The sequence below is a fragment of the Polyodon spathula genome, chromosome 3 (genome assembly GCF_017654505.1).
Source record: "Polyodon spathula isolate WHYD16114869_AA chromosome 3, ASM1765450v1, whole genome shotgun sequence".
In the NCBI taxonomy this organism is placed as follows: domain Eukaryota; kingdom Metazoa; phylum Chordata; class Actinopteri; order Acipenseriformes; family Polyodontidae; genus Polyodon; species Polyodon spathula.
In genome coordinates this window covers 60,026,020-60,041,028 of record NC_054536.1, presented here as the reverse complement: position 1 = coordinate 60,041,028, position 15,009 = coordinate 60,026,020, and positions in this window count along the sequence as shown.

The window sequence follows — 15,009 nt, the reverse complement described above, 5'->3', positions numbered from 1 at the left end:
AGAACTCCCAGAGTCACCTCACAGAAACGGCGGGAATTCTGGGATATATAAACCAGGAAATAAAACCACAGAGACAGAGGTGGTACCTCTCAGTCCGTTACCTCTGTGGTACATGGGTCGATCAGATACGCCTTTTTATTTTTTGTTTGTTTTTTCGGCTTCACTCGGCTCCTATCAGTCTCGCTCAGCCATTGAAAGGTTTTCTCAACTTTTTCCTGAGAAAAAACAACTAGAGCCTGTGCTTTATGTCTTTTTGTCGGACAGGGTACAACATCGGATTTGAAAGGGAAAATTGTAATGTCGGACCTGGTCCGGCATAGGACCACAAAGGGTTAAAGAAAGTGATCTTAACAAATCCAGACTCAAACAAATTAAAGATTTAGAACTCAAATGTTTAGAAATGGAACACTCACTTAAAGTACATTATACCTGTGAGATGGAGGACAGACTCCATCTTGTGAAATTGGAACTTAACGACCTACTGAGGCTTAGAGCTGAATTTATCATGCACAGAACTAAATGCAAATACTACTCGCAAGGTAGTAAGCCCAGCCGCCTTCTGGCACTACAACTTAAACGTCAAGAAGCCTGTTTGCATATCTTATGCATAGATTCCTCCTCTAAGGGATTGGTATACACTCAGAATGCAGTAAACATTGCATTCTGCTCTTTTTATTTTTTCTCCCAATTGTATACTCCTGACATTGCCACAAACCCAGCAAAATGTAAGGCTTTTCTACAAAAGTTTGACCTTCCAAGTCTGACACAAACTGAAGCTGCTGCTTTGGACTCCCCTATTACTCTCAAGGAATTAAAATCTGCACTGCTAGACTCAAAAAAAGGCAAAACTCCAGGTTTAGATGGCATTCCAACTGAACTGATCACAATTGGATATACTCGGCCCACTGTGAACTCAGCAATTGAAAAGGGTGCTTTAAACCGCGATTTTGAAAACTGGCTTGATCACTCTAGGATACCAAGAAAATGGGCTAATTATAATCCAATTTCATTAATAAATGCTAATAAGAAACTGTTAGCTCATGTTCTTGCACTCCCTGCAAAATTATACAGATAAATTGATACACCCAGATCAAACAGGTTTTACGAAAGGCTGTCTGGCAGCAGATAGTATCTGCAGACTATTGCATGTAATTGAACAAGCCAATACTATAAAACAACCCTGTGCAATTTTATCTTTAGATGCTGAAAAGGCTTTCGACCATTTAGACTGGGAGTATCTGTGGTATGTCCTTGAAAAATGTGCCACTGGGTCTTGTGGCAGGGCAGTGGCCTACCCCTTTAAATAGAATGCATTGCTTTGGGTTTGTAAATAAAATATAATTTAGTTTGTAAATAATAATAATGTGTTTAATTGGATGGCACGGCTGGTAGGTTAGACCTCGCTGCTTGTCTAATTAAAATGAATGTGCAGCAGGTGACCAGAGGTGAATTGAACAATTCACAATCAATTAACCCCTGGTCACCTGCCTTTAAAAAGAAGCCGGTTTCTTTGTTCAACTTTTGTTTTGTGTTTGTTTGATGTTGGGGTTTGTGCTTTGCAAACCTGGAGGTGGAGGGGATGAACCCTCACGACTGCAGGTTTAACTGTGATCCTTAGGACTAGAGGTAGGTATTTATTAATCCTACCTAAGTTTATTTTAGTTCATGTAGGGAGAAGGTTCCTGAAGCGGTTTCAGTGGGAGTAGCGCTTGTCCCAAGCTTGGCCACCTTTTATTTCCTACTTGTTTTGTTTTTCTACTGCTTTGTGAATGTCCTCCCACACTAGGGCTGCCACTGCTGGATCCCTAGTGGTGGCCACCAACACTGCAACTGCTTGTAAAAGAAATAAAACCTGGACGCCTGAGCAGCATTTCAGATACAAACCCTCTGTGGTGGATACCCAACAGATACCCACCTAGTAACAGTATACCCCTGTTGCATGTCTACATAAACATGATCCGAGTTCTTTATGACTTTGGACCTATTGTAACAAACAAAATGACAAATTTCCGTGTGGTAGAAAAACATCTTCCCCTTTGGCATAACAAAGCTCTAATCTGGTGGTCAACCTCTAATTTTCAATTCATGGCGTAGTAGGGGCATCAACTTTTTTCGCTATGTCTGACAATAGTAACCTTCTCACTGTTCAATATTTAGTTACACAGTTTAATTTGCCTGGGACTGCATTGTTCTTTTATTTTAGATTACAAGCTCTTTTGAAAACCTGAGGCGTCCCCTGGGGATCGAAGTTACCAACACACCCCATCACTGAATGGGTCTTGGGTGCTAATACAAGGGGCATGGTTGCATCTATTTACTCAACATGACTTAATAAGTCTTATAAACCTCTAACTATTACTAAAGATCTGTCTCTTGGGGACCTGCTGATAAGGAGAATATATGGAATGATAAATCCATTGCATCAAAGAACCCCCACCATCATTAATACATTACAAATTATGCCATAGATTATACATGACCTCACGTAGGAGATTCCTGATGAAGCTCTCCTCCGATCCATATTGTGAACGTCATGAAGTGTATGCTTTCTGGACCAGGGTGTGTGACGTACTATCTTCTCTGATTGGGGTAGAGTTTCCTTTAGACCCAATATTGTGTTTGCTCAATGATGACCAGCATTTGAAAATCTGTAAAGCAATGCAGAATTTGGCTTAACGGCAGCCAAAAAATTGATTGTACAATGCTGGTTTCCTCCTCATACACTCCGCTGGAATAAATGGTTCAGATATTTTCTTGATATAGTACTCCTGGGAACTTTGACTGCCAGGGTAAACAAATTAAAAAATGTCCACTATGGAACTCTGCAGGAAAACAGCTGTGAATATCAAAAAACTAATGCTTTGCTCACACACCACATTTCTGCTATTGTTAATCGTGAGTGAGACCAGAAGGGAGGGGGGGGAGATCCCCCCGGGGAGATAGGGAAGGCCAAGGGGGTGGTGGATGGGAAGGAGTTTTTGTTCTGTATTTCTCTCTTTTTTTCCCCTCTTGTTGTATTCCTTCTTTTTTGCATTGAAAAAACAACTAAATGTAATAAAAACTTGATCCTACTGTTACTAAACAAAGAATATTAAAATACAAAAATAATGACTACAACATTGATGACTAGTTGGAAAGATTTTTATTGAGAGGAACGGTATAGAGAGTCTCTATACAGCTCCAAAAGTTTTGCTGTTTTCACCATGTTGCAGCGGCAAAACTAAATCACTTAGAATTACCATTTGTACCAGTACCAAAAGTCTGAAACTTTCTTACCTCAAATGTGAAAAATCGTAAATACCTCTTATACACAATGAGATTCAAGTTGTCAAACTGAGGTAAAATTGTTATTCTTCTTCCACATCTGTTTACTTTAAGAGTGTGTAGTGACTTTTCAAACAGAAAAACTAAATAACTTGACATCTACCAATCATGTGATTCCGCAAGCAGTTTGATAGCCACACCATTTATATTAAACAATTTTATTTATGTTATAAAACAGCACAGATCGCAGAATTATTATTATTATTTTTTTTTTTTTAATTACCGTTGTTTGAACTTGCATCATGGCGTCCTTGAAGGGCACACGGCCTTAGCCTGCTGTGCCAGTGTGCAGTTGTTAAAATGCATACATTTTTTTAAGCTTACATCCATGCCTGATCAGCTTTTGCTGAAAACATGAAGGTTCTGCTCGATTCTAGAAATTCTCTATTTCCTGTTTCAAAATATCTAGTTTCCTGTTTGGTAGAGAACATAGAATGGAATTGTACACAAGAGTGGCATGTAGCTTCCTTGTCTAAATCTCTGATAAATTGTAGTTCCTCATACAATTAAAAATAAAGAAAGGAATAATTTATTAGGTATAAATAATAATGGCTTAAAAAATGCATAAATAAATAAATATATTTCGAAATAAATATTTTTAAATAAATGTAGAAATTCATGTTTATATTATAAATATATAAATAAATTAATAAATAGAAAGCCAGAAAAAGTCATGAATTGCTGATGCTTTTATCCAGAGCATTTGACATCTGTATATACAAAAAGTACGTTTCATGTAAAACAAAAAAAAAAAATTGTTATACAATGAGACATTAGTGCTCTTTCATTTGTAGCATATGTGGAGTAGTGATTAGATCACTGTGCTCTTCACGGGAAAGTCGTGAGTTCCATTCCAGGTAGGGTACACACTGCTGCTTTACCTAGATTGGTCCAGGAAAAAACCCAACTGTATAAATGAGTAATTGTATGTAAAAAAATAATGTCGCAATTGTAAATTGGCCTGGATAAGGGTGTCTGCTAAGAAATAAAATAATTTTCAGGCCTGGTTGGTACTTGGATGGGAGACTGCTTGGCAATACCAGGTACTTGAAACTTTTCTTTGGAGTTTTACTCAGTGGTGTAGTCAAGGGTATATGCAGGTAAATGGCATTTTCCCACTTTGAATTTGGGCAATATATTGTTTACCCACTTCTCATAAAGGGATACAGAGTTTACTCACTTCTGCGTCTCCTGTGATGTGCAAATCCTGTGTTAAAGACAATATATTTTAATGACGAGTGTCTGTGTTGTGTTCAGAGAATGTGAGCGAAGCGAAGTGGTGACAATTACGTTCACCGCTTATAATAATATCCTCGCTCTGCTCCGCTCAGCTCTTTTTCATTCCGCTTCACTCCCCCACTCCAGACAAAATGGTATTAAAAAAAAAAAAATATATATATATATATATATATATATATATATATATATATATATATATTATATATATATATATATAATGTAAAAAAGCTGTTTTTCCCCCATCGTGTTGTCAATTGCAGATGGAGATGTAATGTACATTCAGAAAGGAATACCATTTAATTGTGTACCTTGATCCAAGAAAAAAAAAATCCCCACCTATGACCAGCAAAGAAAAGCACAGACAAAAAATGCTCAGAGAAGTTATGTAATTAAATTCAAAGATGCTTTCTCATTATTATTGCTTGGTACTGAAAAAATGCGTACAGTTCAAACTTTGCATATGATTCTGTGGAAGGGTGGTGAGTAATTTACTGACACAGGAGACAGACAGGTGGATTTGGCAACACCGCACAGGTGCCCAGTTTTATTTTCAGGGTGCTGTTTTTCAGTTTATCCCGCAGATGGTGCTGTGGGTCCGTGGTCTGATTTACCAACGATAGTAAACAGAACCACGGGCATACCAAGCGATGGTACACAATACCGGCGCCTTGCAGGTGCTCAAAGAAATAACAATGAAAACAGAAGGCAAAAATAACAAGGGACAAAATAACACAATAACAAAACTACAAATAAAAGGTGCTGCACTCTGCAGCAATATCCCGGTCGCCGCTGCCTGTGTGACCCGGATCTCCGTCCTACGCTGCCGACTACCTAGCCTGCTCTGTTATATTTTTAAGGGGTCTGCCCAAGGGTTCCCCACTCTCACTGTCTCACATGTGACACTTCTGTGTCTTTTTCTCTCCCGACTGGTTCTCGGTCCGCGACCAGCATTTCTGCACTCTCAGCAAGTCTATAAGGACAGACTTGAGGAAACAGCAGAGCGTTATTTTATAGGACCAACAATCACTCAAGACTCGCCTCTCAGCCATTCAGAGAGGGGGAAAGTCCACACACACTTTCCCACCTCCCCGTGTCACTGCCACGACTCACAGACGATTGTTGGAAGACTGCCGCCCTCTTCCTGCAGCCCGTGAACACGCCAGCAGAGTCAGCACAGATCTCTCCCTGCTACAGATTCGTATCAAATTTAGCTTTATACAGGGCATATTTGTATTGGAATATCTCAGGAAGCTCAAAGCAACGCACAAACACATATTAATCAGTCGACAGGGCTGACGGACCACCCTGCACTAGTAGAGAACTATCCTTAAAATTGCAAAAAATATATACCATGTTCACAGCACTGTATGGAGCATAATGGTGCTGTATGGTGGGAATATACAGTATATATATATATATATATATATATATATATATATATATATATATATATATATATATGAAGAGTTTAGATTCAAAACGCGATATACGCCATTCGCACAAAAACTGAGCTAAACAGGATCATCTCACAGTGCCTTCTTTCTGATGTTCAGCCACTGCATACCTGGCTAACCTAAGCACTCCCCAACTTGGGCTCTGCACAGGGGGCTGCCTGCTAGCGGCGCAGAGCTGCGCAGTTCTCTGTTGCTGTAGCTCTGAAGCAGCTGCATGGCGGGCATGCAGAGTGAAAAGAAGCAGACGGCTGATAACATATGTTTCGGAGGACGCGTGTGTTCATCTTTGTCTCCTGAGTCAACACGGGGGTTGGGCATTTCACATTGGGGATAAAATGGGGTAAGAAACTATTTGCGATTCCAAAAAAAAAAAAAGATTTGCTGTATCGAAATACCATAATTAATGAAACACCAGTAGGGCAGTTAATGGTTCCAAAAGCATTTAGGTGTTAAAGCTAGCACATCATTTGTTTGGGACCCATTTGGGAGGTGAGAAAACACTTCAAAGAATTCTTCAGAGATTTTATTGGCTGGGTATTAAGAAGGATGTGGAACTTTTCTGTAAATCATGTAGCGAGTGTCAAAAAGCTAGTCCCCAATCTTACCTTAGAGCACCCCAAGAGGCTATGCCCATAGTAGATGTTCCATTCGAATGTATTGAGATGGATCTGGTAGATCCCCTAAATATATCTACACAAGGACATGAATATGGACTATGCCACTCACTATCCAGAGGCCATTCCTTTGAGGAACATTGTATCCAAATCTATAGCCAAAGAGATCGTTCAGGTATTTTCAAGGATCGGCATCCTGATGGAGATCCTTACAGATCAGTGACCTCCCTTCATTAGTAAACTCATGAAAGATTTATGTGCCATTTTTACATCTGGTACCATCCCCTAACAAATAGCTTCATAGAACGATTTAATAAAACCTTGTTTTCAATGTTACGAAAACAACTGATTACCCACAGCCAAGAGTAAATTGTTTGCTTATTGGCAAGGGCCCTATGAGGTGGGCCTGTAAATTATAAAATAAGATAGAACAAATCTATCATATTAACTTGTTGAAGTCATGGGTAGAATGGGAGGCTTGGTGGTACAAACTGGAGAACCAATGAAGCACTCAGTTAATGTAGGTCCCGATTTAATGAAAGAACAGGTGGAGGATGTCAGTAGGTTGGTTATAACTAACAGATGTATTTTCTACTCTACCAATAAGAATGACAGTGGTACAACATAAAATAGTGATCCCATCTGGAGTAAAAGTGAAGGTTTGGCCGTACAGAGTCACAGAAGATAAAAGACAGGACTTGCAGAAAGAGGTAGAAAGCATGATTAAGCTGGACATCACTGAGAAGTCCCTGGAGCAGCCCCATTGTGATGGTTATCAAGCCTAATGGGATGTGGAGATTTTGTAATGACTTTAGACAGCTAAACCTACTATTAAAATTTGATGCTTGCCCAATGCCCTAGGTTGATGAATTGACTCAGATTAGGTATGGCTAAATATTTGACTACATTAGATCTTACCAAAGGTTATTGTCAAATTCCCTTTAGTCCTGAGTCTGTTTAGGCTGTTAGGTTGCATGGAGCTCTGGCATTGTTTCAGAGATTAATGGATAAAACGTTGAGACCGCATGCTGGGTATGCTTCCGCGTACATCGAAGACAGTCATTTTTGCAGATGACTGAACAGATCATCTAAAAAAAGTTGAAGTTGTCTTACATAGTTTAAGGGAAATGTCATTAATGGTGAACCCAGAAACGTGTTTTGTAGGACTAAGGGAGGTCAAGTATTTGGGATATGTGGTTGGGGGTGGAGTAGCGAAACCCCAAATAAGTAAAGTGTATGCGATAAAGAACTGGCCGTTGCCTACGAATAAGAAATAGGTGAGGGCTTTTTTAGGGTTATTTGGATATTATAGGAGATTTATTCTGGAATTTTATAACAGATTTAATAAAGGAAATGGCCTCAAACTCAGTAAACTAAGAGAAGCCGCCAGAGGGACAGAAAATGACCTGTGGGAAACCGAAGAAGGAATTAATTGTACAACTATGTTGCATTAAGGAAGATAAATAACAAGATGGACTTTTAATGGACTCTTATGCTTAACTACTTCAAAGATCCCGAACCAACCTGCATGACAAAGTGAAGCGCCCTGGAGAGGAAAAGTCCATCTGTGTTTTTATTATTATTATTTTGTTTTTCTTTTTTGTTTTATTGTTTGGAGTAGCCAAACAATAATATTTAGAGAGGGTTCAAGAAGTGAGCTAGTGCCCAGAAACTGGGTTAGGTTTTTGATTTCCTTCAACTGTCCTGTTTTCTTCATTTGAACTACTGTCTTCTGGTCTCTCATTTGTACAAGTACAGACAGATATCCAAACAATCAGACCTAATACTACAATCACGACATTTTGTAGTGCTAGATTTTGGTTTACCCTTTACATGATAAAATCAGTTTAAAAGTATCTTAAAATTTATGATGAGAATTTCCTGTCATGATAATATGCAAATGAGAAAGAGTTATGTAGATAATTCAGTTGCTGAAGAATCAGTTTGATGAATGAAAATATTATGAGAAAGGGTTATGTAAACCACACCACACTGGAATCACATTTTGGCTTTTTCAAAATGTATTTTTAAATCTTCCATTCGAAACTCACCCTAAGATACAATTGTATTTTTGGTACTTCTATCATAGTCTTTCAAAAAGTACCAAGTAAATAAAAATTCCATTATTTAGTGATAATGCTGTATTAAATGCCAAAAATGTCAGTTATCATTACCACAGGTGTTTTGTTACTATTTAAAAACTTCTAAAATAATAGTGTATACATTATGAAAACTATATCCTATTAAACTATAGATTAAACTTTTGTTAAATTATTTTTGCTAAAACATTTGTTAAATTATTACTGCACAAAAATTCTGTCTGTGTGAAAATCTTATTTTATTTATTTTGCCGGAAATCTAATGTAATGTTTCCAATGTGTATAATATCAATATGGAAATTACATTTCAAATTCTAATCCAGGGAGATCTGACAACTGTTTGCTCTAGTCACATTGTCTTTTGTTATAGAGTAGTATCTAGAGTAGTTAAGAAAAATACATTTAATATAGACCATGTTGGCATTATTCCAAGCAGAACTGTTTTTGATTTAGTACTTTCCAAAATCTTGGCTGCAGATGCTACATTTTTGTAACTAGTCTTTATAAATTTACAGTCTGCAATTCTGTTGGCTTTCCCCAATCTCTAGTGCTCACAGTTTAATGAAAATGAACAAATCCATTACACATGAATTCAGTCTGGAACTGCTATGAAAGCTCTGGTAAAGGTTGTCCTATCTAATACTTGCATCAAGCTGATAATGCTAGCAGGCCTAACACTTCTGAATTTGTATATAAATTAATCAGGACAGTAACACCTTCAAAAGGATGAACCCTATTCCTCAGCCTTTACACAAATACAGTACTTATGAACATGATTACAAATATAGGGTTGTCACAAGCCAGTCAGCCACTTTGCAGTCTTAGTAGTGGGCTAAAGTAAGTGCTGATATTCCAGCATTGTACTGATATAGCCCACGCCGCAGGTGTGTTGTGAGGCACAATGCAACATGTTCTTTTTTGTGCGTTATTCTTACCTCTGCACAAATAAACTACTGACAGCTTTAACATGTGGTTCTATTTGTACTTGTGGCAAAGTGGTTAACAGTGTGCAGGTGCAGGTGATCAATAAACAGACAGACAATGATAATCCAGGTGCAATGGTGGTTTATTTTTAAATCCAAATGCCTGATTACAAGCAGCAGTAAAGAGTAAACAATGATAATGATAAGCAATACAGCTGCCTGTATTGCTTTATTTTATTCCACAGGTTTGGTCCCGAAGTAATCAACAGTCCCATTCTTTAAACCCCCCTCCCCCCACACACACACACACGGAAAACACAAAACACATACAAAACAAAAAAAAAACAAAACAAGGCCACAGTGAGTACTAAAGTGCTTGTGGTGTAATTACGGTTCCCCATAAAATAGTGTAATGTTGTCCAGGTTTAATGTTGTCCTTTGGCGAGAGCTCCAGATCTAGTTAGCTGCCTAAATAACAAACAAGTACAATTTAGACACAACAAACAAAACAAACAAAACACTCAAGGTTCACAACACTGTACTCCCTCTGGTTAGCGTTAACCATTACAAAGGAACAGGTTACCTCACTCCGTCCCCTTTTGTAACGTCTATCATGACCCCTTGGTTAATGAATGCAACAGCAATTCGCGGCTGCCACATCGTTTCCCTTCCGGGTCGCTGATTTAGTATACTGGAGCGCCACCCCCTTTCTGTATGACCAACTTCTGCCTAACCCTAGGAATTAATTGTCTGGCCATCCAGTCCAGGGCACTCTGTTCCCTTTACACAACACCCTCACAGGTCAGGAGGGAGAGGTATCACCAAGAAAAATGTTGTCTCTGTCACAGTACTCTGTGTGTGTGTGTGTGCCTTTTCTATTTATATTACAGAAATTGCACTAGACCTCTTGTCTGTACATCTACATGCAATTTAAATCAAATAGTAAAGAAGGGGTAAAGAAAATACTATTAAAATATAAATAAGTTGATAATAAGTTGGCAACACTTTCATATTTCTAATCAAGGCTATTGATGACTGCATAAGGACCTCGGATCAATGGTGTGAACAAAGATAGAGTTTTAATGACCTAAATAGCAGCTGATTTAAATTCCACCACTCTTTAACTATATATAGGGCTTCTGTTTTTCTGGTTTTATTAATTGTATTTTTCAGTGCTTATTTTTAGCTATTTTTGAGTTTTATGTAAATCATTTTTGATATGCTGTATAAAATTGGTGTTTTGGTTACTTTCCAAAGTGCTTGAGCATTTTTTTTTCTGTCAAAATATATATAGTAGTAACTCGATGGTACTTGCACACTTAAAAAAGTTGTACCTTCTTTCCTTTGATGTGTTCCATAAGGAAATTCCTATGGTCACGGGTACATTCTTCTGGGCTTCTTGTGTATAGGCATTTTGGGACATTTCATCACAATTCTGTTTTAAATCCTCCTTATCTTAACTGTAATACAGCTTTAAATCCCGCTAACAAGCCTCCATCCTGATTGTAATCTCATTTTAAATCTCTCAAGTAGAGTCTCCAGTAGAAATGTTGGAATCTGCTGTCACTCAGTAGGGCGGGTTTAAAGTATTCAGAACAAATCAATGATAGATCCAAGTCAGGAAAGTGGGACATTGCCCATTAAGAAACATTAGGAAATGTATTTATTATTATTATTTTGTAGTATGTTTTATTTTTTAATAGGAAAAGGGTAAAGTCAATGTGAATTGATTAACCATTTCCACAGTTTTTCTGGTGTTTTCCGTTTTTTATTGGCTATCCACCGATTTCATTTTTATCGGTTAAAACCGAAGATCAGAAGCCCTAACTATATATTAATCCTGCTGGTGGTTCCACCACAAGCGACTCATTGCCACACATATTAACATTGCTACATACTATAAAAAATACAGTGGAATGAGGTCCAAGCAAAAATCAGGTTAACACATTTTAAAGCCATTGGTATTAAGATCTATCAGACCACAGGTGTTTACAGCTGTGTTGCAGAGTAGGTAGAAATGATGGATGTGCTGCACAGGATTTCATAGACTTAGACTATAAGCAATGCTGGCCTTCATTGGCAGCTTATTTTTGGAAAAAGCATTTTTGAGACTGAGCCACTGGAAAGCATAGAAATACATTACTCTTCAATGAAATGCAGATAGGAGGAGCTGTATAAAATGCTTTATTAGCAGTAGCCTGATACATTCAACAGACCATATAAAAGAGGATTAGTTTTCTTGATTATTGGAAATGACAAACACAAAATAATGCACCAAATGATAATATAATAATATAATGATGGATGTTGTTTGATAAAAAAAATACATTTTGTTACAGTTATGTAGAGAAAAGACTATGCTGGCAGGAATGAGACTATTGATCAGTGGATAAGCACAGGATGAATTACATTAAGACTGCAAGGCCGCAACAGTTGAATAATTGTTTATTAGCTCTTTTCTTGAAGTTAGCAGTCCTGCGATCAGGCCCTTGGGACCTGCTATGCATAATCCTAGAACATCATTTTTTAAGTAGCTACTCTGAGATACTACAGATATTTCCGTAGAGATTTCTGATTCATTGGTCTAGAGCAGGGGTGTCAAACTCAAGGCCCGCGGGCCAAATACAGCCCTTGGAGGTATTTATTCCAGCCCCAAGCAAAGTTCATTCATTAGAGTGTAATTTGGCCCAGCCCAGTTTGAGTCTATTGGGTTATTACACGTAAGAACTCAAAATCCCATCAGCCATCAGAAAAGAAGTAGGAAACTCAAAGCTAAAGAAACAAGACAAGAAGGCAAAGGCAAGAAAAGCTGGCCGAATTAAAAAGAACCCTTGATTTACAGAAGAACATGTTTAAAAAGGCAAAAAGTGAAAGTGATGCGGCGGTAAAGGCAAGATACCTTGTGTCAGAGCTAATCGCAAAGCTGTCAAATCACTTTTCTGAGGGTGCTTTTGTAAAAGACTGTATGCTTATAGTCACAGAAATAATCTGTCCTCAGAAAAAGCGTGTTTTCCAATGTCAGTCTTTCAAGAAATACCGTGGCTGAAAGAGTGGATGAACTGGCTACCATCTTCAAGAGAGCTCACTTAAAAAAACAACCGATTTCGTAGCCTTTTCTCTTGCTGTTGACGAGAGCGCAGATATTACAGATACCGTTGCGTTATCTATTTATATCTGGGGTGTTGATGCAGACTTCACTATTACCCAAGAGCTTTTGGATGTTGCAGCTATGCACCTCACTACCACAGCAAACAATATATTTCGGAGAAGTGCGCACAACATGAAATTAGTGGGAAGAATTAGTTGGATTGACAGCAACAGACGGAGCGCCTCCCATGTGTGGTGAAAAAATAGCTTGTTGGTTTGGTGTGCCAAAAACTACAGGAGGTGAATTGTCCAACGACACTTATAACATACCACTGTATAACCAAACACCTCAACAATTTCAATGTGAAACTGCAAGGCTGTAAACAAGTCATAATTGAAATGTATGATGGTGTTAAAGCGCTTCAACTAAAATTACATGTGTGGGAAAAACACATGCAACAAGGAAACCTTTCCCATTTCCTAACCTGCCAAGCTGTATGCGATTCTATGGCTGATTTTACTTTTCCTGATAGTGCGTTTGCTGCAAAACTAAACTCATTGCGTGTGGAATTTGAGCACCGTTTTTCAGATTTTCGCAAGTAGCAGTTCCAGTTCTAGTTTTTTTCAAACGGAAGCTCTGAAAGGACAAATCAACATTCGTACCAGACCAGCAATGGAATTACAACGTGATCCCTTTATTGAAATATTTTATCCCAAACAATATTGCAAACATGAAAACAGTTTGAATCTTTTAAAGTTATACCACTAATCTAATTTCATTCTCAACCCGTGACTCCTTAATATTTCCCGGGGCTGTGTTTTTGAAGTAGCCCAATTCTGCGGGAAAACCGCAGACCTTGCAACTCTGATGAGAATGCACAGGGCAGCAACTAGGTAAGATAGATAACATGGGTTTTAAATTAATAAGTCATATATAACATACATGTGTATTTATTAAAAACTGTGAATATAGACATTTGTTTTCTATATCACCTATTAAAATAGTGTATATGTAAATGGTGTGCATTTTGCGGCCCGCGAGTCAAACGTTAAATTAAAATATGGCCCTTGGTAAAATTGAGTTTGACACCCCTGGTCTAGAGCTTAAGTATGGTACAGAACATCACAGCTAAACTGTTTAAAAAATATATATAACTTTTATTGTTCTGAATCAGGAGGTGGATTCCACACATAAGCAAGAGTGTGACATGTGGTACTTTGTAAAAAAAATTAAAATATGCTATTTGCCAAACAACAGATTTTATACAATGGAATATGATTATATGGTATATTCAGTAACATTTTATAAACATTTTTGAATATATATATATATATATATATATATATATATATATATATATATATATATATATATATAGTAACAGGATGTAGCAGGACAGGGGGCCTGCAAACCGAAAAATGATTTGTTTATGGCAGGGACAGAGTTAAAGCCTCCCTGCCAAGGTAATCGTTTTGTTTAATTATTTAATTATCATCTTCACCTGGCAATTATTAAAAATTAGAGCCAGATGCAGGATATAAAAGGAAAGCAGTCAGTCTGCTCAGGGCTGCTGCTGTGTGGAGGGCCCGGTTGATGGTACTGGGAAAGTCTTTTTGGTGTTTAATCTGATGTTTTTGTGTCAGCAGGTAAACTGCTTAGCTGTCCGGTTTTATTAGAGTAGGTTCCTGGTGAATGTTTAGTGAGTGCTCCAAATAGGAGCTAGGTGTTTGTTTTTTGTTTAGTTCATTTTGTTTATTAAAAGTGTGTGTGAGCGCTTTTCCTTTCAATCCTCTGTGTTGGGTCTTTACATTTGAAGGGAAAAGAACCTGTGCAAGAATGTGTGGCGAGCCGCCAGTTCACAAGATATATGATCCTTATTTTGAAGTAAGTGCAGTGACAATGTAAAATAAAATATCACAATTATAACATTGTAAGCACTCTCCGATTATTTATGGTGTATTCTGTTAAGTGTTGTAATCCTAAATTAAACGGCTGACTTTGGAGAATTATTTTGGTTAGATGAAGGTCTGTATCTGTTTAGCAACGCAGCATCATTCTGAACAATGAGATTCACTGGTCATTCTGTCATTGGATTTGAGTGAATGCAAGGTACTGATTTAGATAAATATATTCACTCTGTATTGTAGAATATTTGTATTCTGTGCTGAAACTCTCACACGTGTTGTATAAAAACCTTACAACTTACTGTCCACAACTCATCATTAAAACAAAATAAAATTTAGGAATAGACTCATCAACAAGACATTG